The 25,188-nt window shown below is 44.2% G+C and overlaps 1 protein-coding gene across 6 annotated transcripts in view; it reads right to left on the minus strand.

Annotated features, from left to right (window-relative positions):
• ARHGAP24 (Rho GTPase activating protein 24) overlaps nucleotides 1–25,188 on the minus strand; it is a 182,439-nt gene that overhangs the window by 54,862 nt on the left and 102,389 nt on the right. The window contains exon 1 of one of the 6 annotated variants that reach the window (XM_083861563.1): nucleotides 16,013–16,136. The exons of 3 other annotated variants lie outside the window; for them this stretch is intronic. The gene's annotated coding sequence lies outside the window, so the exon portion shown is untranslated. Of the gene's footprint in view, nucleotides 1–15,573; nucleotides 15,613–15,714; nucleotides 15,822–16,012; nucleotides 16,137–25,188 lie in introns of those variants that run through there. 2 more of the 6 variants (XM_083861562.1, XM_083861565.1) reach the window with 2 other exon arrangements.

The raw sequence follows: 25,188 nt of genomic DNA on the forward strand, positions 1-25,188 counted from the left end.
TATTTTCTGAAATGCATTGGCAGTCCAGCCAACGAAAAGCAAGTGGTTCCCTGAATGAGGCTGTGAGGCAGAAGGTCAAACACAGTCATTGAGACTCCTCTAACACCCTGCCTAGAAAAGCAATATAAGGGGAGACTTGGGAAGTCTCAGGCTCTCTGTCTCTCATACACACACACTTGCAAGGCAAGAAAAGGAGGGGAGAAGGAAAACATGGTTCAGACAGCTACAGAAATCAGACCTGCTTCTTAATGAACCTGTTCTTAATTGGGGAAGAGGCTGAGATTGACAAGTCAGTATTTACTTAACTCCCTCCACACCTAGGGAGGGGATTCACTCTGCTCTGTGTCACTGGGCACTATGAGAGACCTCAGCCTTCATTAGTGTTGTTTATAAAATCTCTCTCAACAAATACCTTTGATCCCCACATAAATCTTTTTATTTGTAGATCCATCACAGGCTGTGGCCCAAAGACAACATGCATTTCCATATCATCAGGTTTCTTCTGTCATGTGTATAACCCAGTTAAGAAAGGAAAAGACACATGTGAGAGTATTTTTCAGCAGTTTACTGTAGACTGGGAAAGCAGTTATTTTCTTTAGCTGCTGCTGTTATAAATCAAAATGTGTAGATAGGAAAATATTAAGGTATTTATAGCTATGTGAATAAGTGAGTTTGTGGAGTGCTGGCCAAAGAAAGCCAAGCAGTCCTTTCACTGACTGAAAATTACAAGCTTTTTGGCTTCCGTGGTAAAACAAAACGGCAAATGCTTGTTTCAGAGCAGTAAAAATACACCATAATGCAATATTTGAAGTATTTTGTTCATTTGGTGCCATATTTTAATAGGAATCTTGATGATGTTAGAAGCAATATGAGGTTATTTCAAAAGGAAAAACACCTAACCCGTTATTTGTTGAAAACATCATAAAAAACCTACTCATGTTTTTTTACCTGACCCGTTTGGCAAATTCAAATGCCCTTCATGTATGGCTTTAGTTAACCAAGAATATCAGGCAAGTATTCCAGCCCTCTTTTACTAGAGCACCCAAGCCCTGAGTAACACAAAATACTTTATCTTGTGTGGTTAGGGCAAAGCCCAAAGCTCTCTGTGGCTGCAGGCAGCACCCACAGCCTGAGTGCAGCTCCTCAGGCACTGATTCCAGCCACCACCTGCTCCATTCCTCACTTCCTCTCTGCTTTCCTCCAGCTTCACCTGTTTCATTGACCGGAGTAAAACAAGTGTAAACACTTAAACATTTATTATCCCACTGATACCTTGTCCACGGGCACACTGATCATTACCAAGTCATTTTGACACCATGCCAACACACTGCCTGGGACCTAGCTGCCAACTGTGGCATTTTGCTTCTTTTATAAGCAAGATGACATTTAGTAATTCCAGTAACAAACCATTAAGATGGGCAATTAAATACCTTATATGGGGAATTAAATGTAAGGCATTAAGAGCAGCAGCAATTTCTCTGCTCTGTTGCTGTACAGAACCAGACAGATGTGTTTGTGTTGTTTGGTTCAGCAGAAGGATCCCAGCAGCAAGAAAGGGGATGGAACCTGACTCCCTGGGCCAGCTGGGCCAGTCTGGGCTGAAGCCCATGAAACGCTGCCCAGGTTCTTGACCTGGGTCAAGCAACTACCTGCCAGCATGAAAGCTGATCTAAATCCTCAATGTTTGTAAATGATCTTTCTGTTCATAATGCAAACAAACGTTTCTGTTGTCCCAGCTTTGAACTCAATGTATACTTAAAAGCCAAACTAAAAACAAAGCCATAATCACTGAGGTGGAAATAACTGGCAATACTGTTTAATATCTCAAACTGGTGCCTTTTGTTAGCTGAGGTCCAAGGGCCAGCATTACCACACTGTTCGTTTGGGGGACATTTCTTTGGAGGTCACCTACAGCCACACGAGGCAAAACTGCTGCACCTGGGCCTTCACTTCTGGCATTCAGACCAGAGCTAATGCAGGCAATCTGCAGCACGGCCCCTTTCCCTCTGCTCTGCCCCATTATCTGCACTCGCCTGCCCAAGGCACCTTTGGGCAGTTAAATGCTTCTACTGGTCCCATTTCTCCTCTCCCCCTCTTCCACCCACTCCCACATAGGAACCCAGTCCTGTTTTTCTCAGAAATGTTTCCATCACTCCTCACTACAGGGAGACTATGTCTTAGCCCACAGACGGTATTTAATTATATACTCCAAAACGTTTATTTTCCCCTAATTTACACTTTGTTATTCTTGCAGTCATCCATCTCTTGCATTTTTCCAAAGTTCTTCAGCTGGGAATGGAAAGGTAGATCCCCAGACTGCAAAACAAGCTTCCACCAGGAAAGATGTTCTGTGAATTGCTCTTTTAGCAAACAGGTAAAGGATTTAAAAGCCAAAGAGAAACACAACAGTGACGACAGCCCTGACAGAAACCTGCCTGATAATTCCTGCCTGTATTTCAACATCCCCTCAGCTGCAGCATATAATATAAGCATTCTCTTCTGAGCAGACTCAGTCAATATTAATTAAAGGTACAGGTATTTTAACATAGCCACCAGGCTGCTTTCTCCAGCTTTGTGACAAAGGCATCACTTTCTTGCTCCCGCTCTTCCAAATTAATCTTCATCCCTGGGTAAATTTACATTTCAAGAGAGAGTGCAGAAGTTCTCCTTTCACTGGGGCAAGACAGATGTTTTTATTTGCCAAAAAACAAACAGGGTCCCAAGCCAGGGGCAAACTTCTGTCCCAGGAAGGAGAGCAGTGAGAGCCTGCACTGGCAGGCAGGTTTCACTGTCTGCAATTTGCTTTTGTGGAAGGTTAATCCCTAACGTGCTTCAAGGAGGCAAACACCAACCTGCTGTACATGAGGCTGCATACAATGGAAAGATTTTTATGGCCAAGGACAGAAAGGTCAGGGACACTCATCACATTCACATTTCTCCTGGAAAGCCATGCTGAACAGCAGAAGCTCCTGAATACGAGCCTCTGTTCACAGCAAAACAAGCACCAGCTATGGAATATAAAGCTGCAGGTGCTAGAAAGGGGCAGGGAAGTCCAATGTGCAGGTGCTGGAAGGGACCTCATTTGTCCCAGGCATCCCATACCTTCCCTGTATTGTGCTATCAAGCTATGAAAAAAATGAGCCATTAATAACTGGATTTGGTAGACGTGGTTTATAGAACACTAAGGCTTGAAAGGCCTGATAAACAGAAAGAGAAATGCATTTTTGTGAACACTAGAGTAAGGCAGGACATATGTTGCCTCCAATACTACAAGCATTTAAGATGAGCCTCAAAATGGTTAGATCCCATTTTTTAGATCCCATCTTTTAGATTATCCTCAGAAAATTTCTCTAGCTCCTAGCAGAACTAGTGAGCTAAATCTTGCAACTGAACTACACCACACTATACAACAAAGAGCAGAACCAACAACAAGACAGGCTATTCAGGCCATCAGTGCTGGCATGACTTGTGCACACCTTGGGACGCTGCTTTCTCCAGAGGGACTGGCCTCAGCTGATCCAGATCTCATTTTAGAGTTCCCACTGTGCAACCTCAAAGCAGATGCAGCAGGAGTGCTGAGGAGAGGGCAGCTGTGAGATCCCAGGCCCCTGAAAATGAGGAAACTCAGGCATGAGATACCAAAGGAGTTACCAAGTCCCCTCGCAGACCACTGTGCTGAGGGAGCTGACCCATGGACAGAACTGCCTTCCTCAGCATCTGGGCTAGAAGCAAAGTCCTTGATGAGCACAGCTGGCTGAACAAACTGGAGGAGTCAGTTCCCTCCAACTCGACAGTAGCAATGAGGATGGAAAAAAAGCTTACATGCAGTGTAATACCAAAGCCAGGAGAAGGAAGAGTGAAAATTAGGATGGGAAAAATAGAGAATTTAATTATCAAAGCAAGCAGTATTTTCCATCCAGATCTAACAAGTTACCACCAAACATTGAATGAGTACTACAGCTCTAATTTCATGTGGCAAGGGACTTGTAAATTTTGCTGAAATGATACAAAATACCATCCCTGAAAATTATTCTGCCACTTTCACCTCTTCCCAAACCTCTGCAGCTCTGCTTTTGGGCAACTGTCCTGGCACAAGCAGGTACAGAGGCAGATACAGATGCAGCCATTCCTTCCAGATTATTCTCCCACGGTTCCTCTCTAACAGCTCCCATCCCACCAACCCCTCTCTTCAGATAAAAAGGTTGACAGCTGAACTATAGCACTGGAAAGAAAAGGTGCCACAAATAAATCTTTAGGTCATCCAAAAATTGTCGCTGAGAGACAACTGCAATAAATCCCAATTTCTTTCTTGAGTTACATTACCAGCTTTTTCCTCAGAGCTGTGTATCAGAACACTCTGGAACACTACCATACTTTCCTATTATTTACAAGAACAACAGTTTACCCTCTAATTCTTTTTCACTTCATCCATTTCTACATCTGAACATATCTGCTTCTGCTGCATTAAAATCTGTCTCATAGCAGGCTTATGTTAAAAAAAAAAACAGTGATTTTTGTGAAGTCTGACAAAAGAATCTGGTATTTTGTTTGAAGTATGAGAGTTACATTAATTTTCCTGCTTGCTGACAACTTTCCAAGCTACCACAATTCTATGCCACTGTGATCTGTAACAGCTAGAGCATGGCTACAGAACAAATTTAACACATTCTTGACTTGTTCTAATTCTGATCTTGTTTTAGGAAAGTCAAGAGGCTTTTTCCTTAACATTGTGATTCATTTTTAATGATAAAAAACCCCAGAACACACCCATATATAATCCTGCCTTGTTATAGCACTTCCTGAAACAATTCTCTTCAAGAAAGAAAAATAATTTCTATTTCTCCTATCTAAAAAATTGAAACTCCAGAACAAGGCTTCTCTTCTGTCAGGAGCACTGGGAATTAATTCATAGCACATGATGACATACGCACAGGCTTTTCCAGCACAGACACAGTGGAAATTTCTCATCAGGAAGCACTGCTCTGCCCTTCAGCTGAAGGTGCATTATAGCCACAGGTCCCACATGCTCCCTCCCAGGAACTGAGCAAAGTTGAAATTTCCACACTACAGGTAAGTTTCAGCAGATCCAAGTTTTTGGAAAGAGATTCCAGCATATGCTGCAGGGATGTAAACACCTTTTTAAGACTATGGATCACAGGGCTGGCAAACCCATTAAAAATGAATACAATGAACAACACAAAACACAACATACTTCATCTGGCGATATTTATGCTGGGAGAACTTGTAGTATAAATTTTTGAAAAAGGGACTTTTCCACCTCACCACAAACACCATGTCCGTTTAACAACTGCTGCTGCTGCTCCTTTTACTTGCTCAATACAAAACCAAAGAGCACATGGAGTACCTCTGCTCCTTACTGCTGCTGCTCCTTTCCAGTCCCAACGTCCTTTCCAGTTTTCCAGGATAGCGTGGATACACCGGTTTATCCCGGCTCAGCCCCACCTTCAGCTACCAAGAGACCATATCCGTGCAGCTCTCCAGCACTGGCCCAATGTATGTTTTATTCCCATCAGGGCAGCTCAGACTGCTGCCTAAACAGCCCTGGACAAAGATTACGCTGCCACAGCGGTTTCTACGCGGAAGAGCCATTTCTTGTTAATGCCTCTCATGTCTGCGGCAGCGTGAAGCTGCTCCACACAGCTCTGTGCCCTGGAAATGGGCAGGGAGAGTGGGATGGGGCTGCCTCCCAGGCTGCTGGCTGCCAGCCACGGGAGAGCAGCCTTTCCTTTGGGGCTGCTGTCTGAGGCTTTTTGAAATCACACTTTAGAAACGGCAGCTTTGATTTGTCACATGTAAAAGTGGCCTGCAAGAGGGGATGGCAAACTACTTAATTCCACAGTGTTATACAGGTTTAGATGTACTTACCTCTTTTATGGTATATGAGTACACAACCACCATCTTCTCTGGATATTAAGTGTCAAGCAATGAATCTAAGGGGATTCTTTCACTTTAGTCATTCAATTCAGATCCCAGTGTGGTTTCAGCTGCACTAGGAGACTACTTTGAGTGCTCTGAATATATACAATGCACTCAGCATTAGCCAAAATACTGATCTAATACTTCAATGAGTTGGTAGCTGCAGAAGTAGATGAAATAGCTAGAGAACCATAGGGGCACGTAACAAAAGGGATGGATAGCACGGCAATGATTTTGTTATCGTAACACTGAGGTCAATCTTAGAGATTACAGAAGAAGAACATGCCTGTCATCTGGTTTTGCAATGCTTGGATCTCAGTGCTGAAAATGCTCAGGTACCTACCACCAACGGGGTGTTATTCAGTAAATTACATTTACTGAATAAAGCTACATTTTTATCCTCAAGCCTGTCAGCTCTCTCCAGACTGGAAGCTAACAAAGCACCAAAGAAAACTTTAAATAGTGACATCTCAGCATTTCCTCTTCCAGATCCAATCATTAATCAGCTATGCAGTCATGCATCCCACTTCCTTATGGCCAAGAAGCCCTTCCTGATCCAGACTGTCTTGGGCTGTTAAATGCTGGCTTTAGTCATATTAGTTAGAAAAAAATAAAAAAAGGAATTATTCTTATCCTTATGTAGGTACACCACCACTGGGAATACTACTATGAATTTTGAAGATAGGCCATCAAAAATAAAGATCACATCCACTCTGTCCTGACCCTGGTTCCTGGCTGTTTAAGTGAACACACTTTCACTAGTTCATAGTAAGATGCAAGAGAAACATTGGTTCCATCTCCAATACAGCAGACACAACACAGGCTGACTACAGGCAAAAAGGGATGAGCAGCAGAAGAGTTTGTGGGACCCCAAAAAAAACCAAGCTTTTCCAAGCTGGAAGGATTCTCACGCGAAGGTCCCTTGCCTGTATTACCAACTTCTTGATGTCACAATTAAGGAAATTTCAAAATTTCTAGTACTTTCAAAATATACAGCACCTGGGACTGGCTGACAAGCACTAAGGCATTCATCTTGCTAACACTGATTTCCTACAGGCTTGACACCCAGTAGAGGCATGGCCAGGTGTGAGGTCATGGCTCCCAATGCCTGGCTGCAGCAGGGCCTCGTTTGGGTTTGCTGCATCATCAGATAGCTATGGGTGCACAGTGTTACAGCAAACACCAAGTCACATCAGCTGTGTAAGTGTCACTTAAAACAATGAAAGCACTCTCACATTCCAAATTTAACACCAATAACCACAGGAGAGTATATAACCACAGTAACAGCAAAAATCACAGAGTGTCCTTAATGCAGAATTATCACACCAATTTCCTATACAGAACAACCCCTACCAAACCTATGTCCTGTGAAACAGTGGGCTGAAAGCTTCACCTTGCAGTCTCTTCCCACGCCATAGGTGATGGAGTCCCCACTCCAGCCTCCTTCAGTTCAGCTGGCTGACTGGGATGGTCTGTTTGTTAATAAAGTACTTCCCAGTATTTACACAGCAGATGGTGGGCCTGCCCCTCTTCACTTTGTCCCTACTTTCCTGTGGGTTTAAATGAGTGTCACCAGCACTTGCTCTTGTTTTAGGTTACACTGTTTTAAGTCACTCCCTGACCTATGACAGTTCTTCACTATCAGCCAGAATTATCAGTTGGTAATCCTGTTAAAGTCTCTAGGGAAGAATTCCAAACAATTCTAAGTGATAACTGCTGTTTCAACAACTATCCTGTGCCAGCACAGTTCAAGGCCACAGGAATCTCTAGTGTCTCCAGCCTTCCCTGCTTTAAGGAGGTTTTCTTGGGGTGAAGCAGCTCCACTCTCATGACAGAGACATGCTTTTATTCCTGATCTGTTGAGCTGAAATAAAAAAACTAATTGTGTTCAAACCTCCTTTCTAGTGTCCCTGTAGAAAAAAGGTGATTTATTTCCTAGGAAAAAAAAAAGTGTGAGCTGCAAATGTCAAAGCAAAAATAATCTAGAGTTAACTCCTCATCGATTCTCATTTCAACTAAATCAGTTCATCACTTGTTGCTACACAACTGCACTTACTATTATATCTATTTAACATGTGCTGGGTGAAAGAAGGTGGTGCAACCACTGCCAAGGGCTTGAGGAAATGAAGGTTTTGACTTCCTTATCCCAGCTGCTCCTGGCTTCTTTGCAACTTTCACAGTTAAGAGCCTGCTTTGTACAAAGCCAGTTCCCAGTGAAGCGTTTCAGAGCACCAGCAGCAAGGACTGTCTTCCCCTGGCACTTCTGCACTGCAACTCTAACATTGGTTCCAGCACCTTATTCCCCTTCCTATCAACAACAGAGCAGCTTGTCCCCTCTTGCCTCTGCATTCAGGATGTTCAAATGCAGAATAAAGCCTCAAAGTCTTTCCAACCCTGTCATTAGAGCCATTCTACTTTCAAGAAAAATAAACCACCAGGTACTCAAAAGTAAAAAAGAACTTCCACGTGGTGTGGAGCACGGTTGAAGGGACAGACACAACTTTTTCACACAGCTGTGAAAGGACAGTGATGCCCTGTTAAGCTTCCTTCCTTGGTGGTCCTTAAAACTAGGCATCACATTTATATTGTTATCAGTACATATGGTAATTTCTGCTCAAGGTTCTACGTGCTGCCATTTTTCTGATAAAGGAGTCAACAACACCACAGTGGAAATCTGTTTCCCTTTTAACTCAGGACAGAGAAGAACAACAGCTTTTGGTCAAAATGGGAGTTTAAGTCATCTTAACACTGCACATTCCCTCTTCCCAAAACCTCCAGTGACTGGGCCTGGCACCAGCAGCCTTGAAGAAGGGTCTGTCCCCCCTGACAGCCTGCTCAGTCTGGTCTCTGTTTTCACCAGGCACAAAAGGCGACAGCCTGACAAGTGCATTAAAACTTTAAGCTTATCCAAAAGCAGCCAGACAGAAACTTTGTGTACAGACCCCCCCCCAGGGGACTCTTCTTTGATTTAGCTTCCTAAAAATAGGTCTTTAGAGGGGATTGAGGCTTTCAGGGGTTGCTTGTTGCTTTTTTAACCAGTTTTGAAAAGGCTCCTTCATCCATAGGCTTTTGTTGCTTTCAGCAACTCACAGGTCAAAAAGCAGAAGATGTACTGACAAAAGAAACCTGACCTACATCTTGCCTCACTCTGCTGGGTTACATCGTTCCTATGTGTGCTTACGTAAGGAAGAGAAATGGTGCACACCAAAGAGGGTTCAGGAATTGCAGCCTCTGCTGCTGCCTCTTCTTCAGTAGCTTTTCACCCAGCACTGGAGAATTCCTTTAAAATTTCCCTACCGTATTTTCCTCTTTCTGCAAAAAGCAATTTAGAGTATTTACTGACCTCATAGGGGAGACACGGTATTTCAGTTAATTGTGTCTTGTAAAGACTCTAAGAACACCCAGTGAAAGGCTTTATAGGAATGTGAAGTGCGTCATAAACTCAGAAAATGTACCGGCAGAGACACAAAGGTCATACCTGAAGTGAAGTGTGCCAAGTAAGTATCCCATTTAAAGGAAAAAAAGTTGTAATTTAAATAACAGCATGCTGTCCCACCGTACTTTAACTGAGATTTTACAGGACACTCATCAGAAAGGTAGCAATTTCACAAGCTACTTGGTGAACTGGAAGGAATTTAAATAGATAAATAAGCTGATTTGAAATCAGTGATAATTGTTAGAAACCACTAACTACACAAGTTGGTTTATTATCTGCTTCAAAAAGACAGAGTGAGGGCCCACACAAGCAGAAGCACAAATGTCTCTCACTACTACTTATTGCTATTTTTAAGCAAAAGCCTCCTTTCAGTTTTGGTCTTAAAGCAGAAATCAGCTCCTTTCAGTACAGAAGCTGAAAGCTGCCAGTGCCTGGGTTCTTACAGGTTGAAGGACAGGATCCCCTGAGCTTCAGGAGAGCAAAGAACAGCCAGACAGGAGCAGGGGATGTGTGCAAGGGCAGGGGACAGGCTGCTGATTCTACCATGGCAATCTGCTGGGTTGGCTGTAGATTTTGCCCCCAAGGGATTTCACACTAAAGCAAGATCCCATGCCCTGACTTAACAACTTGCCAGCTGCCAGCCAGACCAGCCAGCATCACAAGTCAAGTCACGGATCAGGGCAAATACCTCAGAGGCCTTGATGTAATAATTACACGGCAGTGACTGCACCAGTTCACAAGTACTCACTGCTGCCTCGGGATCCTTTTGCTAAGCAGAAGGATTCAAATGCAGCCAGGACCACAACTGGACCACCTTGAGAGAGGGAGGACTGGCATGTGAGGATGACCCTCCCAGGAGAGCCTGGGCACAGTGCTGTTGTACTCCTGCTGGAAAGCTGGCCCACAAAATGTTTTTGACATTCACAAAATGTTTTTCACGTTCACTTACACGCCCTTAAGGTTACCAAAAGTTTATGCAATTTGTCATCTTCTCTGCCCCAAATCCCCACAGCATTTGTTTCTTTCCACTAAGAGTCCTCTCTATTCCACGTGTGAACCTCAGGGTGTTAGGTCAGGTTTTGTAAGGCTGGGAAGGAATACAGGAGTAAGGCTGATGCACTTGCACAGCTGCTCTTCCTGTTTTGCCTTATGAACATCACACTCTTCAGTGTATTCAAAGCTCTTTATAAAGCAGACTGATCCCACCAGTGGCCTCACATCCTTTTAGGACCAGACAAGGATTGCTTAAGGTAAGAAGTTCTTTGTTGAAGGATCTCAGCATCTTCCTTTTATTGCTCCACTGCTCCCATTAGCTTCTTCTGCTCTTAGGCAGCGTCCCACCCCTCACCTCTCCCAGCCACAAAGACACAGGCTCTGCCATTTATCAGGGTACCCCAGGGGAAAGGCAAAACGAGATCTGCCTTTCTCAGTCTATCCTCCCATCTTTTTAGGCAGAAAAAAGACAAAGATAAGTCCATGTTCATTTGTTCCCCCTCAGGATGTCAGTACTTAAATGCACTGGTTGTGGCCCAAGATTCATTCCTGCCAGTGCTGGTGATCACAGTGTGATCCGGGTAAGGTGTGCACTCTGACTGAAGGAAGAGCATGTGAGCCTGCTTCCATAGGCTGCAGAAAGGCAGATGATACTGTGATTCAGCACTGAGGTTGCTTGCTGGCACTATCTCCTCATTATTGTCATGCTGTTTCTGAAAAAAAAAAAAAACAACCCAAAACTTCGAGTTTGCTTAAGTCTGGCCAAGTGACCTTCAATCGCCCCGGCGCCTCCTTTTTATGACTGCAAAACCTCCAACCACAGTATTTCTGATTCACCCACATGTGTCCAAAAATCCTACTTACACGCTTTTGCCAGTGGCAAGCAAGATGAAAAAGCTATTTGTGGAACTGAGAAAGACAACATGATGTAGAAGAGGGAAATATAACAACCAGGACGTAATCTAATTCCACAAGAATGAATTCTACTTTCAAACCTCCTAAAATTAAGTTTAAATGAAAAAAGCATTTCCTTAGAACACGTTTCTCATTTGAAGCAGCCACAATTCTGAGTGCCTAAATAAATATATTGCACACACCACTTTTAATAAGGATAGATTTTTCCATTTTATCTTTGACCATTTATTGCAAGCTCCAATTGTACAGCCATCTCTCACATATTTTAAGTCACTCTGAGCCTATATTTTACACCTTCAACCTATCATTTTATTAGTTTTCATGTTAGTAGCACATGGTAACAGAGATGTCCAAAGCCACTAATCCTCCTTTTAGGCTGGAACGAAGACCTCAATGGCAGGCCACAGGAGGACATGAACAAATGGTGCCAAAATACACTATCTCTTTCCTCTGGCAACACAATACCACCAATTGGCTCCCTAACTGGCTGGAGTTTGAAATCCACAGACAAGCACAGTGAATTTTTACCGTCAGAGGAAACATTTTGGGGGTTTGTTCACTTAGTATTGGAAACCTAGTGCTTCCTCATTATAAATCCAACACATTTGCAATGGAGATATCCCAGGGGGCAAATAAAGGAAACCAAATGAAGCCTGAAGCAGACTGCAAACAAGGAAGCTGAAACAACTGCTGGATGTTGTTAGCTCTTCCACACATTTTCAGGAAACACTCTTAGCACATAGACAGATGACTATTACTTATATTTTCCTGCATGAGAATAGTTCAAAGCCACATTAGGGGACATTTAGAATGGGCATTAGGAAGCATTTCTTTACTGAGAGAATGGCTGAACACTGGAACAGGCTTCCTATGTACATGGTTGTTGCCCCAAGGCTGATGCATTTGGACAATGCCCTTAATAACATGCTTTAAGTTTTGGTCAAGTGAACTGGTCAGAGAGTTAGACTGAATGAGCATTTACAGGTCCCTTCCAAATGAAAAATTCTATTCTATTTCTGTTCTATTCTAGCCCATCCTATTTCTAAACATACGATGCTTATTTTTCACAAACATTCTTTGCTGCTTCTGGCTGCCCCATTTTTATTTGTGGCTAAGTGTAAAATGTCAGTTCAGGTATTCTCTGACACCTTTCTCATCCACAGAAACTGGACTTTTTTAGTTTTGTGCACAAGGCTCCCTCTTTACTCTGATGCCAGATGGGCTGAAAAGCACACTGGTCCAGGATCTGGCTGCATGCCTGAAAAAAGGGAAAGTTTCAGGGGCATCATAGACAGAGCAGCTCTTGTGACAACCTAAATGACCCCAACGTGCTCCTGGTCATTTTGAAAGTCTGACACTTACTTTCATCATTAAATTAAAAAAACCCCACATTATTCACAAAATCTGTTGCCAAGAGAAGGCTCTAATTGCTCCTCTGCCAGCAGGAATGATTGCTGAGAACTTACAACTTTTTACATGCACGGTATTAGCACATTTCATAACTATATCTTGGAAGAAGAGGGAGCTGCAGTCTGTGGATAATGTTCAGGTTAAGTACTTCAGTAATCTGCTACCATCTGACATTCACAGACAAAAAAGTCAATGACTTCATTTAATGATTAAAATGAGTTTGGTTTTGTATCAGACTTGGCTTAAGAAGGATGAGCTGGATTCATTAGAAAATGATGTTTAATTTATAAGCCACTTCTACTTTAATTAGCTAACAAAGATCGGGGGGGGGGGGGGGGGAAGGAAATCAAAAAGCCCCAGAAAGCTGTTTTAAAATAGATGAGATAACTGTGATTTATTGAGCTGCATTTAGAGGACATGAGAATTAATCTGACACCTGCTCATCTCTAGCCATAGCTCAGAAACCAGCATTTCTCTGAATGGACATTTAAATGACAATGTCAGTCTGGACTTTACAGTTAGCTTTTAAGCAGCATTGCTTGGATTTATGGCCTGCAAGAGATATCAGGTGCAGAGCTTATGTACAATCCATCACTTCCCAACTGGTACAATAAAGCCAGAATGATACTTCACCTCCTTCAAATGGGATTTCTGGCCTGTCTCAGAACCTGCACAGACACTGAAATACAAGTGTAACCCCATTTAGGAAAGAGAACCCCAGAGGCAGCAGCAGGTCATCCTGCAGGGAAGGGAGGAAGGGAGCTCTACAATATCCATGAACAGCTCCTCAAGCAGGGTGCTACAACACACCCTGCAGGGCCACCTTCTCCTGTGCTCAGGGCATGAGGCGTGACCAGCAGCACAGCATCTCACCCTCCGACCTAATTAAAAGGCTTAAGGGTAGGAGGGAAGACAAAAGAGGTTTTATGTCCAAATATTGTGTAAACACATACTCACTCCTTAACAGTTCTCAGAAGCATTGCAAACCCCTTACCTCTTCTATTTGCACTACCAAACACCAACTGAACTGCTGCTACTTTGAGCTGCCCTGAAGCAGGGACAGCATCTGTAGGTAGCTGAGAAGAACTGCAGTACCCCTGAGGTAAAGGAGTTTGTCTTTTGAGGGACATGTGGTTTTCCAATACAGAGGAACCAGAGTATCAAAATTAGACAATGCAGGCAGTCACACAGAGTGTCCCCCTGAGCCAGGCTGACTCCAACACATGCCAGACAAGAACTGCAGTGCTCACCTAAAAGGCATCAGGACTGTACTGTGCACAAGTATCCTCTGTGCACACACAAACACTACAACACGCCAGAGACTATTTCTAGAGGTGGCTTGTGTGGTACCCGCCCTTGAAACACTTGGGATAACAGGATGAATAAGAAATACTCATACTGACTAAGAAATATACAATATTTAATGACAATACTTACTGACTAAAAAACATTCAGTCAGCCTTTTCAGCAGTTTGGCCAAATTTGTGCATTTGATCACCATAAGCAAACAGAACTTTCACATGTACAGCATGTCCCGGAGAAGTGCCCTAACACAAAAACATTTGTCACTGAAGTTTTAATAAAATCTCATCCAGCTCTACTTTTTGCCAGAAGAAAACCCAACTAATGCATCTTAATTACTCTGAAAGCATAACGAGTTCTACACCATGCAGACTCAGTTTACTGAATTCAGGCCATGGAGTAACTGACTCTTCATTCTACTTGCCTTTGTTTTAGTAACTAGTGCTGAAACTGGCAACCAGTGATGAAGACTATTTCTGGAGCATAAAAATCTGGATTGGCCAGAACCAGAGAGAACAAAACAAGGTATTTAGATTTAAATTTTTGAATTCTTTTTTTTTTTTAGACAAGAACCAAAACATTAACTATTCCATCTCACACGAGCATAACTGATTATTAGCTGATTATATGAACTCAGTTAATGCAAAGGTAAGCTGGCACATGCTATAGCTACTCTGCTTGCCCCATCTGCACTGTTAACATACAAATGCACTGATCTAGCAGGAGTACACAAAAAAAAAAAAAAAAAAAAAAAAAAATTAGAGAAGTGCCACTTCACCTGTTTTTTCCAATGTACCTTAAGCACAGCTAGGGCAGAGAGTGTGACCACAGCAGAAGAGTAGTTTGGTAACACACATTTCTAGTACATGGAAAAGGCTGCTAGAGCAGCTCAGCACGCTGAAAGCCTGGCAGGATCTCTGAACACAAAGTTCATGGGAATCCAGCAGTTCCCCTTCCTTGTTTTTTCTACCAAGTAACTCAAAGGAGGCAGCACATTGTGCTATTTTAAGATAATGGTATCATTAAGGGTGAAACACACGTAGTTATTTTAAAACACAGCAATGCAGCTAAACTGCATCAACGCTCACTCCGAAGGCCGGCTCTGACTCTGAAGCGAGGAATTCGCAGCCGAGCTGAAACAAAAGGGCGCAAACGCGAGAGAGCAGAGCACTGCCCCGCTCCCCACGGCGCTGCACACCCGCACAACTTTCCCTGCCGAGCCCAGCTGCCGCTCCAGCACCGCGTCCCCGGCAGGCCAGGATCCCCGTTCTTAAGGCACGCTGGCAGGGGCTGTGACACAGCCACCAGCAGCTCCTGGAGCCGGGCAGGAGCCGGGCGGGATGCGGGCGGCTCATCCCGCCGTCCTGCGGGCCGGGAGCGGCGGGAGCCTCCCCGCGCTCACCTGGCAGGGCGGCCCAGCCCTGGGAGCCGCGGCCGGGCGCGCCCTCCCTGCTCCCCCTGCCCGCCCGCTGGCGCCCGGCCCGCTCCCGCCCGTGACTCCCCCGCCCAGGAATGGCGACCACCGCGCCCGGGAGCAGCCCCCGAACCCCCCGGGACAGCTGCCGGCGCCGGGGACAGACCTGCGGGGAGCTCCGAGGCGGGGTCCGGCGGGCCGGGGCTCAGCGGCGCTGGGGCCGGGCACCGCTCCGGGCGCTCGGAGCCGCCTCCGGCCGCCCCAGCCCTCCGCCGGCTGCGGCTCCTGCTCGGTCCCCGCTACTCACCCGGGTCTGCCACGGCGGGGCTTCCACCGGAGCACGACGCCTTCCGCTCGGGAAACTTATCTCTCCCCCGCTACACTGCCATTTGCTAACTTGCCTAAAGATCCCGCAAAATCCCCGAAAAGGCTAGGAAACGAGAGGAGACGACTTAAAAGCTGACGGTCAGGACAGGAATTTATGGAATGAAATCTTTAAGGGCAGGAGCAAGATAGAGCCAGCCAGCTAACGCTTTCATGCCCTGACTCCGGCCAGCGGCTTCATTTCGTGGGCAGACCGAGGCTTAGGAGGTGATTTAAAGTACCTGCTGCTGGCGGGCTCCTCTGTGCATCAGCCGGAGTCCCCGTGCTCCTGCCTTGTCCAGCAGACCCCGCACGATCACAGTGTCACGGCTCCCCGGGCCTTACAATCAAGCGGTTTGTTGTAAGGGGAACTAAAAATAGCACTGAGTTTTTCACTGGAGCACTTGCTTGAGTGAAGATAGTGCCAGTCAGCCCGTGCATTAGTGAGCCGGACAGACCTCTAATACAGCCCAGATCCTCTTGGAAATACGGCCACTGACTTTTTTCAAAACATGGGGTTTTTCTTTCTTTCTTTCTTTTTTTAAAGACAGCACGAAATAAATCTTCTTTCTGACCACTAAAAGACGAACTGAGTGGGGTTTTTTTAAGAATATCTTCGGGAAAGAGTGAGTCACTTAAGCTGCTTTTATGATAAAAGATCCCTGGAGGAAGGATATTTCCTTAGTCTCTGAGCTGTTCAGAGATCCATATGTCCCCCTGCAAATCAAAGTTCCACACTGTTAGGTTTTTCAGCTTTGTTTGTTTGTAATAGTATGAGCACCTGCCTCCAGTATGGAATTAGGGCTAGCATGGGAAAGAGAGCAGGATTTTATCCTGGCTAACACAACTCAAGAGGATCACTAACAGAAGCCTGCAGGGTACTGAATAAGGTCTGCAAAAAAGTCTACAAAATGGCCCATACGGAAGTTTACAGCACAGGCTGACAAGTCCGGAAAAAAATTCTCAGGAGGAATTATTTTTTGCAAAGCTTTTCCTTGCTGTGTCCTGAAAAAAATCACTGAAGACCAAAGTTGCAGAAGATGTCATTCAAGACGAAGATGCCAGAGCTGCTGCCAATATTGCAGCTGGGATGCCAGATGCAGATTTGAATGTAAAACTTCCAGTCTGTGGATGCCAGCCTCACACACATTCATTCACACTGTGGCACACAAAGAAATGGGAAGGGGCAGGTGATGGCTGGCAGCAGTCACTTGTGGCATTCTAAAAGGCTGGTAAAGCCACAGTGATTCTCCTGTTAGTTGCTCCAGCAGAGGAGTGAGCCTGACAACAAACCAGGATGTCTGAACCACCACAAGTTAAATCTTATTAAGATACATATATTTCAAAGGAAGATTTTAGGATAGAAGTAAAAACTTAAAAGTTGGAGACTTACTGGGAATATCAGAGGAGAGACACTGGGTTTTGTTGCACTTTCATAGAAGAAGTTGAAAAGACTGTCTGCTAATGTAAAATTGCCTCCCACACTTGCTTCCCCTCAAAAGCCTTTGAGCACTCCTTGGATTTTATTTGTTCTGCAGCAGAATTGCAATATTTTTGCCCTTGTGAAAGGGCTGGCAAATTCCTTCTACTCCTTTCTAGTGCTGACCAAACATGCTGGAAGGCATCATATAACATCTACGCAGCAGCAGAGGTAGCCACAAACATAACAGTGTCTTCGTTCCTGCTCCACTCCCCAGCTATTATTTATAGAGAGAAAGAGCATTAACGGAGCACAACGTTCTCACTAATTTAGTCTCACTTCACCATCTGTTACTTCCCATGAGTTGATCCTAATGAGAAACTACTTCAAAACACATTTGAGGACCAGCTGCACCCAGTGAAGTCACCACAGGAGAGAAATATTCCCCTCCTAATACATCATATTCCAGTGTTACAAAGCAGCTCCTTCCCTACCAAAATCCATGGGAACACTGCTGTTAATATGAGCACAGCCCTAGGTCACAGCCTCTTGCAGTCATGTTGAGCAAGTATCACACTCAACATTGTTTTTCTGAATAATTCACAATTCTACCCAGTTAGAAGGGCAATGAGAGAGCTACAGACATCATCTGTCCCCCAGGTCTGAGCAGCCTGCTTTCTGCAGCTGCTTCTCCTCCAGTGAGTTCATGGAATGATCACAGAAATTGGAATCTCCCCAGGAGTAATATGTGACCACTACTCCTCACCTTTTCCATGCAACTCCTTGTAAAAAGGAGTCTCCATCTTTGTAGGCACCCTTTAAATACTGGAACATGGTGATATAAGGCCTCCCTTAAGCCTTCTTTTCTCAGCGCTGAACAAACCTAGCTTTCTCAGCCTTTCTTCATATGCAGCCTTCCCAGTCCTTTGATCATCTTTGTGGCCCTTCTCTGGACCCCCTTCAGCTTGCCTACAAATTTTTGTATTGTGGGGACCAAAAGTGAATGCAGTATTCCAGGTGTGGCCTGACAGGCAATGAGTAGAACTAGATAATGATCCTTTATCTCTGCTGGTGGTGCTGGTTCATCCCACTGTCCTGTTGGATCTGTGTCACAGCAGCACTGTTTGCTCACACTGAGCTTGTTGTCCACCAGGACCCCTAGGGCCCTTTCCACAGAGCTGCTTCCCACCAGGCACACACAGCCTGTGCTGCACTCCTGGATTATGTCCAAGACCTTACACTTGGCCTTGCTGAGCTTCATTAAATTCAGGTAGCCCATTCTTCCAGCCTACTCAGGTCTCCCTTCTGAAGCGTCCCCTTCCCCATTCAGTTTGAAATCTTTGGCAAACCTCATCTGGGTGGACTTGGTCCCTTCATCCAGATCACTTGTGAGGATACTAAGCAGTTCTGGGCCCAATATCGATCCCTGCTGGACCCCACTTGTGACAGGTCACCAGGCTGAAAAGGAGCTGTTTACAAGCACCTCCTGGGTGCTTCCTGCCAGCCAGTTCCCCACCCATTGCACAGACCACTTGTCTAGGCCGTGATGTGTCTGTTTGTCCAGGAGGAGGCTGTGGGAAACCATCTGGAAATCCCTGCAGAAGTCCTGGTGAACAATGTCTACTGCCTGCCCCACTTGGACTGAGCAGTTCCTCTGCCATAGAAGGTGATCAGCTCTGTCAAGCACAGATTGCCCATGGTGAATCTATCCTGACTTTTCCCAATCCCCTATTTCAGGTATCTTGTGACAGCACCTAGGAGGATTCCTTTAGTAACTTTCCCAGGAACTGAAGTATCACTGATGATGGGCCTTGTGGACCTCGTGATCTCGTGGATCCTCCCTTAAGCCTTCTTTGTAGATCTGGGTGAGTTTAGCCTTATTGTAGCCTTCTCTGATGTCTCCTGATCTCCATGACTTCTCAAAGATTAGGGAGAGCAGACTCACCATGAAACCACCCAGATCTCTCAACACCCTTAAATAAATGTCAAGGCCCATTGATCTGTGGGGTCAAGTTCCTGAAGCAGTTCACACACCAACCCTTCCTCCAGTGGGTTTGTGTTTGCCCCAGTCTGGATTGTTGTTCCCAAAGCCTAGGACCCAGCAGTGCTGGTGAGATGGAGGTGAAGAGAGTGTTGAGAACTTTTCAGTGTTGTTGGTGACTAATTCATGTCTCCTGTTTAACCAGTTTAGCCAGTGATGTAAGCATTCAACAGTCGTCCACTCTCCAAAGAGTCAGATGTTGGCTGACACCATGCATGGAAAGAGGAGTGGAAATACTGGACCACAGCTGCCAAGATTTAGAGTTCATTACTAAACTCACAACGACATTGCTACTGCCAAGGCCCTGCAGACAGCTGAACACAAGTATGCACCATTTTTCATTTGAATTGCTGATGTTAAACCTCTCTGTCCTCCTGAGAAAATTCCTTCAGAACATCCACCTAAATCAGAGTATGGTGGTCCCATATAGTGGTGGGAGAGACTACAAGATGAATTTGGTTGGAAGCCAACCTGTGAGGCTACTGCATATTTTGGTCAAAAGCACATGAGCAAGAACAATGCCCTGGAAAACAGCAATTGTTTTTTAACTGTTTGAGACAAAATTTCAAGACTTTGTGCTGTAAGGATTCCTTATTACAAATCAGGCTTAGCCTTAATCCTCTCTGTTACTGTACCTAAGTAAATCAGCTGGGCTTGGGAATGCACTGAAGAAACCCAGGAAAAAGTTGTGCCACAAGCCTGCAGAGTCCCTGGATCCACTTGCTCTCCCCAGAGGAGGACAGTCTGTGATAAGTGATCATTGCCTAAATAAGTCACTGCTCTCAGTAAAAATTATGCTAGAAATACCCTCCTACCTTTCCTACAGTTCATTAAAAAGGCAAGAAATCCCCTTCTGTTGCCTTTGTTGCCTCACACTTCTGTTCTCTGTGGCACCAGGGGATATTTAGAGCAGTATTTTGTCAACAGCACGTGTTCAGTGGCTGGCCCAGCACTGGCCACAGCACTGTGGGGCTGCGTTCCTCAAATTTTTGGACATTGGTGGACACCAGGGCCGCCTGGGCAGGGAGCAGCTGTGTGTAGGTGGGCAGGGAACAAGGGGAGGGACAGCAAGATGGGAAACACAGCAACTTTGCAGCCTGCAAATGTCACGGTCCTGACTGCAGCTCCCTGAATCCAGACTGTTCAACAAGTTTTCCTTTCGTGCCAGCTGGCTGAGGTGAGGGAAACTGTTTTGCCAAATATTTTACTTTCTTCCCAAGCACCACCACTAGCAATAAATTAAATTTCTTAACTGACAAAACCAACTGCTTAATGATTTCTGCTCTGCCTCTAAGGTTTGGGGTCTGCCACTTAAAGTATCTGCTTCACATCCCACTGGAAAGATTCTTCCTTATTCCTGGAGCAACTGCAACTTTGCACACTGGGATAATTTTTAACACTTCATGTGACTTCAGAAAAAAATCCTTTTCTTCACAGAGTGTGCTTAAATGGGATTTGAGCCTCTTATTCTCTTCACTTTTAGTACTTTATGGCAGGAACATTTTCAGAGGTGCCCGTTGAACTACACCCATGCCAAATGGGAGTAACACCCAGAAATGTGAATTAAGGATCATATGCTAATGTAAATTTAGCTGTTGAGCATATCCCCTGTGTTTTATGACATGTTTAATAATGTGTCCTCAAATATACTGAAGAAGAAGGTATGGAGGAAGACAGCTATGCAGTGTAGGTACTTGCAGAACACTAAAAGGGGAATCTTTAAAGTACCCGTAAATCCCCAACTGCTATGGGAATTCACTGTGACAAGAACACTTGGGGTTCTTTGTTAAAAGTGCCTAGAAAATGTGAGGATGTCCAGATTTGGATGCCCAAATTTTATCAGCTGCCCTTTTATTTTATCTGCCCTCCACTTTATCAGCAAGTCTCTTGCTGTCAATAAAATAATCTCAGCTGAAAGCAAAGCTGTCAGCTTGTCCCTCAACATTACTAAAGGCAGCGTTACAGTGATAAGGTATTACTAGACATTCCTAGGAGAAGTCTGACTGTCCTTTCAGTTACTGGATAACTCTGCTGGATAAAATTGCTGTACACATATCATGGACAGGTGAAAAGTCAGTCACACACACAACCATAACAGCAAAGAGGACGTTACAATCACAGAAATTATTTCCTCTGTGATACAGATGCAGCATATGGTTTTGCATATTCCAGCACAAGAACAAACTTTCCAGAGTGCTTTTCTTCATTTCCTTCCAACTTCACTGCAGTCCAAATACAGTTCAGTTGATATGTAAGAAATTAGTCTTTCTCCATATGTTTGTGTATTTGGGCTTTGAATTGGTTATATTCGTGCAGCCCTCAGGGATGCCCACATAATTCTGAATATCATGCTGAGATCTTCTCATGGAAGCTTCTGTCAGCTGTACCATGCAAAGGGCTCTCAGCTGCACACTATTTAACTTGCCCAATTACATTTTTGGCTGCTGTTCTGCCTTGCAGCTTAGAGAAACCCTCCAAGAGCTAGGTCACAAGAAGAAATTGCCAAAATATGCTATTTTTCAAAGAACTTACTCCTAAGGGGAATGGGAGACAGGAGAAACATTATAGCAGATCTGGAAGAAAACATCAGAACAAAAAGTGAAATAGTAATCCGTAAGGACAACATCTTTTCTATCTTCCCCTTATATCTGGTTATTACATTTGGAATGAACAGGTTCATAAACACAGATGCATCCACAAATTGCCCTTCAGATAGTAACTCGCTTTCAGTTTTGATGCTGGAACAGTATGGTGTTTGTGTGATGCATCTGTCTACTTGACATAAGCAAACACCAGCTGTTATTTCCTTGGTTTATGAAAAGGAGAAGTAAATAAAAATTTATTAATTAAAAACGGAATTCAGAAAGCTCAGATGTGGATTCAAAACTTATTACACAATCATGTCAACTTTCAGTCAAGGAGAGCACATGGGACCTCTGTCTCCCTCTGGATCACAGCGAAATGCTGGTGACAGCAACACCTTGGTTTCAAATCCAGAGAGGAAGCCAAAAAATAAGCAGAGATTCTGAAGGTGAAAATGGTTTTGAGGTTTGACCTCAAAACAGCCCTCATGGAACACAACCCTCCATGTGAGCCAGAAAAAAGCAGATTGTTTGCTCTTACATGGCAAACAAAACTTTGTTTCTGGGTTTGTTTCCCAGCAATTTTTCCAACAGCTCAGTGACATGTGCACCAGGGTGGTACAGTTCATCTGCAATATCAGTTATAATCCAGCTCTTTAAAGCTGCTGATCAGTTCAAACACAGTCCCAGTCTGAGCTGATTGAAACTTGCCATGGCCTGACACCTGTAAATCAGCACCAATGAAATGAAACTCTGGCTTCACTCCCATAGCTGCTGGAGAAGCATCACAATAAAATTGACTGCAATCAGTAGCACCTCTGATATCCAGCTCAATAAAAGAGGCTTTGTTTTTATAGATCATCTGTGGGACCTTCAAAGATACTACAAAAAAACTGACTTACAGCTGATTTATACAATATTAATAATACACAAATCACACATATGGACTCCAGTAGTTTTCCTAGGTTACAGCATTGATTCCATGAGAGATCTGTCTCATCCTGTGTGACTTGGGCTCTGCCAGGAGATCACTGTTCCTTTCCATAAACTTATGTTTATTCCAAAGGTCCTGGGAGAGGTACAGGGCAAGAATTATCTGCGCACAACCATTTCACAACTCACACACAGAGAGGCAACTTGGCAGCTAGGATCAGTGTATTATTCCAAAAACACAGACTCAACAGCAAGCTGGAAGGTAAAGATAAGTTTCTGTGCCTTGCATTGCTCTAACTCTGAGAAAGGGTCAAGGGAAAACACAGGAAGAAGGCAGAAATCTTGCTTCTGTCCATAGCGGCTTTTGTGCAGTTCCTGAGACAAAAGAAGAGTAGTGAAAACTCATTTTCCATATCCCACATAGGTAAGTCCTAAATAATAAATGTCTACTAGGTATAACTGTTGTCTTCCAGGAACCAAGACAAGAGAATAGTTTTTCCTATGGCTAATGCTATTAAAATATATTTGAGAAGGCAGTTACATAAACAGATTATTCCTCTAGGCTGCACTAAGCAAGTAAGTATCTCTATCCCTTTTCAGAAATTGCAAAAGGAATGTATCATAGAATCACAGAATGGTTTGAAAGGGACCTTAAAGTTCCAATTCCCCTGCCATGGGCAGAGACACTTTTCATGAGACCAGGTAGCTCAGAGTGGTATTCCTCCTTTGGACTTGCTCCTCTGCTGGAGACCAAAGAGCTGAATATGTAATGGGGCAACAGTGAAATATCTAAAACAGACCTGAGAGAGGCAGCTCCAGGAACAGAAATGCAGTGTATTTGTTCCCTATTTGTTGCCACTACTCACTCCATCACTAACAAGGCTAAAAATAAATTACATATTTGCTTTGCCCAGGGCAGAAGTGTCCTCAGCACCCCGTTCTGAAGTGATAGCAGGGTATAGCCATGAGCTTGTTTCCAATTTGGCTGGCTCAGCTGCAGTATGGAATGGGCATCCCCAAGGAATCCTGGAATCTACCACTCCAAACAGCCTCCTACCTGAGCAGCTCATTTTTGCTGGTTGTTGGAGCTGAGCTGTCACACTCACTGTGCAACTTTTGGCAGCTACTAAAAAACCCTTAATTTCTTGGTCATTCCAGGCTAGAGAAGAAACAAGTTTTAAGGCACATCTTAAAGGTTTCCTGAGTATCTTCCAAAGGGCAGGATCAAAACATGCTGAGAGCAGAGCCCTGTCAGAAAACATCTAGGCTTGCTGCCAGCACTTCATGAAGGATCTATTTTACACCCAAACAGAGGCTTGGGGATAGATTCACTGCTCCAGTGATATTTATGAGCTTTTTACTTTGACAGGGCTCATTAGAGCATTCCCCCATGCCGTGCTCCCCTGACCTGTGCAGCAGGTTCACTGCAGCCCTGATGCCTGTGGACATAAGATGCAGAGCCTGCCTCGTCCTCTGGGAAACAAGCACGTGACTTTTTAGACTGTAATCACCACCCCTATACCAATCCAATATAGTTCCATGGTCCTTACACCATTTAGATGACCTTTTTCTATACTTCCTACAATTGCACACTCTTCAAATGAGATAAAGCACAGTTGGTTTTCCCTTTACAAACACATCGTCCTTAGGGAGCACTAAGAAATCAAACACCCTGAAGCCTGCATCTGTGTTAATTACAAACTTGTTGGGAACTTTGAGGAACTAAATCAACCTCCTGCTCTGTAAAGCAGGACCATTCTCCCCAAGTGAAACACATGCACACAGGCAATCCACAAACATTGGCTCAGGTATTCTATATGCATCCATATACTACACATTGCCACACCAGGAGTCACAACTGTTCAGTAACATTTGGAAGCAGCCAGTACTATTTACTGAAGGATAAATAATCAAAATTTTTCCAACCAGTACAGTTGTACAGCGGCAACCTTCAGACACAGTGTGACGCACAGGATATGTGATGTCCTGCAAAAATCCTTTAAATAACTTCAAGTGGAGTAAGAGGACTTCAAAAGCATACAGGAATCTCTCATTAATACTACAAATGCAGCATGTTCCAAACTGCAGATGTGCATTCACTATCAGAAGTATAAATATCCCATATTTTGTGTATCCTTCTCCCTGTTCCTTGGCTTTATATCTACATCTAGTAGCATGACTCCTTTGTTTGATGCCCATATTGATTTCTCTTTAAAGCCTATCCAGACAAAATGTGTACACAGGCATGGTATTACAGCCAGACTAACAGCACTTACAAGCCCCTGATGTCCTTCCCCATACTAAATGAGCTACAATCTGACATCATCAGGATTTACAAACACACCTGTCATAGCTGACTGACATCCTTTCTTCAAACAGTGATTACACAAAAACAGATGAAAAACAGTGCAAGTCATGGCCATTTGTCAGGAAGCTTGTTGC

Source organism: Zosterops lateralis (assembly GCF_965231275.1).
Source record: "Zosterops lateralis genome assembly, chromosome: 5".
NCBI lineage: Eukaryota > Metazoa > Chordata > Aves > Passeriformes > Zosteropidae > Zosterops > Zosterops lateralis.